Raw genomic sequence first — 5,431 nt, forward strand, 5'->3', positions numbered from 1 at the left:
GGTGAGGAGAGGATGGAGAAGGAGCGCATGGGGGTTGGATAGGGTGGAACGCATTCAGAGATGGTAGAAGGGGTATACTGCAGGGCTGAGTTTTTGATTTGTGAGAGGGAGGTGGATGAAATTTCTTTGGGATAGAACGTGGAGAGAGTGCAGATAGAGCGTTGGTGGGGCAGCAACTCCAGAAGATAGTAGGAATTTGCTGAACAACCTGCAGAGAGTTGATGACTAGTGCAGGCTCCACAGTTGAACCTGAACGTAAGTAAATGTAACATATTGCTCATACGTGTGAAAAGGAATCCACTACTGTGCAGCTACACTATTGATGACAAACAGCTGGAGACAACATCTTCTGTAAAATATCTGGGTGTAACTATTAAGAGTGACCTTAAGTAGAATGACCACATAAAGCAGATAGTGGGAAAAACAGACACCAGTCTCAGATTCATCTGAAGAATCTTAAGGAAATTTAACTCATCAACGAAAGAAGTGGCTTACAAGGCACTGGTTTTCCCGATTCTTGAGTATTGTTCACCTATCTGTGACTGCTGTGAGGTAGTACTGATAGATGAGATAGAGAAGATCCAACGAATAGCGGCGCGTTTCGTCATGGGATCGTTTTCTGGCGAGAGACCTTACGGAGATGCTAAACAAACTCCACTGGTAGACTTTACAATACAGACCCGTGTATCATGGAGAGATTTACTATTGAAATTTCGGGACAGCACTTTTCAGGAGGAGTCGGACAACATACTACTTTCTCCTCACATACATCTCGTATATTGACCACGAGGAGAAAATTAGAGAAATTAGAGCCAATACAAAGGCTTACCGACAATCATTCTCCCCTCGTACTATTTGCGAATAGAACAGGGTTGAAGGGATCAGATAGTGGTATCGAGAGTACCCTCCGTCACTCACCATTAGGTTGCTCGCGGAGTGTGATGTAAATGTAGATGTAGATCTGGAGGTGTTCGATGGGAATGAAAAGAGGCAGGAATTTGATGAGTTGGTAAAGGATCTTTGTGCGGAAAGGTAAGCTGATGCGGAAACGAGGCGGGAAGTGTGACATTCGAGAACCTGGAAGGACTTTAGAGGTTGGGCGAGGCGAATATCCATGTTAAATTGGCATATCAAAGGATGGGGTGGATCAGGAATTTGTAAATGTGAATGATAGTGGAAGGGTGTAGTCCCCATGTTTTGCCAGTTAGTAATTTCAATAGTTTTACTCTATCGTGGGCATTCTGGTGGATGGTTAGTAAGTGGGATTTCATCGTTAGTAGCCGGTCGAAGGTTAGTTCAAGGTATTTTAATGTGTTAGTGAACTGGATAGGACGGTTGTAAATGGCGAGGTAGAAGTCATGTAGATGGAATGTGCGGGTGGAGCATCCTGTAACTACCAGGAGGTAAACTGACTGAGATGCAGTTGGAGAGATCTTTGGGACTTCTAGAGAGTAGGATAGACGGCGAGGAATGCGGTTTCAGAGCATACTGAAAGAGGGTTATGGGAGCAAGTGGTTCGGGCATGTGGGCAGTATAAAAGAGATAAAGGAGAATAGAGAGAACGAAACATAGGAGCACTCCTGCAGTGAGGTGGGAGGTACAGGAAATGGTGGTGTTAACAATGAGAACGGATTGGTTGATTGGTTGATCTGGGAAGGGGGGGGGGGGGAACAGCGAGGTCATTGGTCCCATCGGATTAGGGAAGTATTGGGAGGGAAGCCGGCTGTCCCCTTTCAAAGGAACCATTCCGGTATTTGCGTCAAGCGATTTAGGTAAATCATGGAAAACTTAAATCAGGATGGCCGGACGTGGGTTTCAACTGTCGCCCTTGAGAAAGGACTGGCGAGTGGAGAGAAAAGTGGCCATAAGGCGGATAAAGTTGATCGGAAGTGCATAGGTCTGGAGTTTGAAATTGGAATACCATACGCAGTCATATGCTATCTCTAGGTCAAGGGAGACAAAAATGGCGGATTTACGGTTATTGAGTTGTTGGGATAGGAGGTGGGTGACGTTCAGGTGTTGGTCACCAGCAGAGAAGGAGGGATGGAAGCCACACAGCGTAAAAGGAAGCAGATGGTGTCGGTGCAAATGGCGGTGGATGCATTGGGAGAGGATGGAGTCAAAGACCTTGTTAAACTCTGGGGTCAGGCATATGGGGCAGTGCGAGGAGCTGTCAGTGGGGGCTTGTTTGGTTTGATGAAAAGTAGGATTTCTGAGGTTTTCCATGGATCAGGAAAGTAGCTTGTGCAGAGGATAGTGGTCTGCTTGGTGGCTAGGGTGACGAGGCAGGACAGAGGACGTTTTTTTGGGTGAAGATGGGCTATATGGTACTGACCAGGGGATATGTTGCGCTTTTCGTGAAGCTTTTTTTTAAGCTCTGCACAGGATTGCGATGTTTAATTCTGTGTCTGGTATGCTGCTCAAGTACTGGACGCTCAGGGCCAGGGATGTTACCGTGGTATCTGTACGTTCATGAACAGTAGGAAATTGGGAGTACTGAAAGTGTGGATCGTCAGGGATGGAGACGATGTCAGAAAGATAGGATGCAAGGTGATTTTCTTTGCTAAAGTCATCTAGTAAGGGAAGAATGTTGTGAAGGGTCAGGTAGTGAGGGATGGGATGGATGTCAGTAAGGTGGTGAAATGCTTCCGAGTACTTGGAGGAGTTAACGGGGAGTACAGCATTGAAGCTGGTGCACGTCCTTCGCCAGTACTGTCGTCTCTTAGCATTGAGTAAATTTCTAATGCGTTGCTGTATCTGCTGATGACATGTGAGTGTCTTCGAATTTCGAGTCCGTAGAGTGGAGTGATATAAGGAAAGAGATTCATGGATAAGTACCGGCGGTGGTGGAAGAGAGGAGCAATGAGGATATATTGCTTTAGGGGGGATATTGGTGGAGAAATCATCTCACAAGATCTGCTGCAGGAAAGCTGTGGCATGGGGGGCTGGAAGGTTAGGGGGTGGTAGCTATGGATTTCCAGCAGGCAATCCAATTGGCAAGGGAATAGTCATGGAAAAGTTCTGGATGGAGATTGGGGTGGGGTTGAAATCGAGAATTAACAGGACCAGGGAAATGAAATGGAAGGAAGCGATGTTTCCAGGCCGTCTGCTGTTGATGAAATGGGAAGAAAGCAGAACGGCGCTCGTTGAGCTCCACAGCGTCGACTAGAGGGCGCTGTGGTCGGCGTAGTTCGTCCGCTCCCTTAGTGACAGCCTACGAGCGTGCACCTATGCTGTGGAATCGGAACTATCGATACCACAAGGTCTAGGCCCCTTTAATTAACACCGTTTATCGTTGGAAACTGACATTTATTTTTATATATTTTCCTTGATAACAGCAGGTCCCATACAGAAAACAAGAAGACAAGTTTAAGTAAATTAGCCGCTAGAGGCGTTCAAATTGTGAGCCACACAGCCGTTAAATTACAATAATGATAACCTCATACAAAATCAAGAAATAAGACCATAATAATATAGGTTTCTTTAAAAATTTATAAATTAATCAATTTTAAATAAAGTAGCCAATAAAAAAATAACACGGTTCTAGATAATTCCTTCAAGCGAACTCAAGTCCAAAACTTTAGGTAGAACCACAAAAGATAATGATTAACAACGATAACATAGGGTTACTCAAAAGGATTTACAAGGAAACTTAGAACAAGAATGCGGTATGTATAAAGGTTAAAGAGAAAATTACCTGTGCGAAGCCTGTTAATCAGTGGCCTCTTGGCCGACAGAAAAATTTAGTTTACAGTGGAAATCAGGTAACATATGATACTCACTTTCAACACAGACAGCAAGGACGTGCGACTGCAAACAAATAGCAAGCCGCGCTAAGAAACGCTTGAGAGCTGTGCATACGGCCACAAGTGAGCCAGGCCCACGCAGCAAGCAGCTGCTGACAAGGAACACAATGCTAGCAATTTAAAATGGTTCAAATGGCTCTACACACTGTGGGACTCAACATCTGAGGTCATCAGTCCCCTAGAACTTAGAACTACTTAGTATAACTAACCTAATGACATCACACACATCCATGCCCGAGGCAGGATTCGAACCTGCGACCGTAGCAGTTGCGCGGTTCCGGACCGAAGCGCCTAGAACCGAGAACCGCTCGGCCACAACGGTCGCCGCTAGCAACTTAGTAATTGCTGTTAACATACAAGGAGAATAAGTGCCTGACTGGATTATACTACAAGAAAAATTATGGTTTGACCATGATAGCACTTTTAGAGCGTTTCCAATAAGAGGATAGTCCCTAGCAAATAAAATACGCTAACGGAAGTATAGAAAGGGAGCTGTAATTTCTTCCAGGAAGAAATATAATAAACAACTCACTAGGTTCTTACCATTAGCCGCAGCTCACAACATGCTTAAGAGGGCTGGATAGCAGTAATACTAGAGAGGTCACTAACTTCTAAAAAATGAAACTACAATGAAATGAACACCCTCAGCTGCTTACTGGCGTTGACATGCGTCAATGGGGATAGATGAAAATGTGTGCCCCGACCGGGACCCGAACCCGGGATCTCTTGCTTACATGGCAGACGCTCTAACTATCCTTTTTTTTATTTTGCATTTTGTTCGTTATTGATCGTTGTGTTTGGTCGTTGCGGAGGTCGCAAGACATCCTGTTCAAGTTCGGTGGTTGATTCTTCCACTCAGTTTTTTTATTACAGGGGCCAACCGGCTCTCTGACCGAACACGCTGAGCTACCGTGCCGGCTATCAATCTGAGCCACCGAGGACACAGAGGATAGCACGAATGCAGGGATTTATGTCTGGCACGCCTCCCACGCCTCCCGCGAAACCCACATTCTCAACGTATTGTCCCGCACTACATTCGTAGTGCCCCCGCCCATTATACTCATTACTCGCGGCGCGTTGCCGATTCCCGTAAGACTTCGGGCACTGTTTGTGCATTCGCACAGAAGAACAAGATGTTCAAGTGGCCGGTAAGCCTTAACTATATATATATATATATATATATATATATATATATATATATATATATATATATATATATATATATACTAAGATGGTATCTGTACTTTCGGACATGTCCGAAGAACAGATACCATCGGTGGCCATGCAGCTCGTTAGAATGAAATTTCAATGAACCCCCTTAGTTGCTTACTGGCGTTGACATACGTCAACGGGGACAGATGAAAATCTGTGCCCCGACCGGGACTCGAATATCGAATGCACAAACAGTGCCAGAACTCTTACGGGAATGGGCAACGCGCCGCGTGTAATCAGTATAATGAGCGGGGGCAGTACGAATGTAGTGCGAGACAATACGTTGAGGATGTGGGTTTCGCGGGAGGCGTGCCAGAGATAAATCCCCGCAGTGGCGCTATCCTCTGTGTCCTCGGTGGTTCAGATGGATAGAGCGTCTGCCATGTAAGCAGGAGATCCCGGGCGGATGGCGA

The sequence above is a fragment of the Schistocerca piceifrons genome, chromosome 4 (assembly GCF_021461385.2).
Source record: "Schistocerca piceifrons isolate TAMUIC-IGC-003096 chromosome 4, iqSchPice1.1, whole genome shotgun sequence".
In the NCBI taxonomy this organism is placed as follows: domain Eukaryota; kingdom Metazoa; phylum Arthropoda; class Insecta; order Orthoptera; family Acrididae; genus Schistocerca; species Schistocerca piceifrons.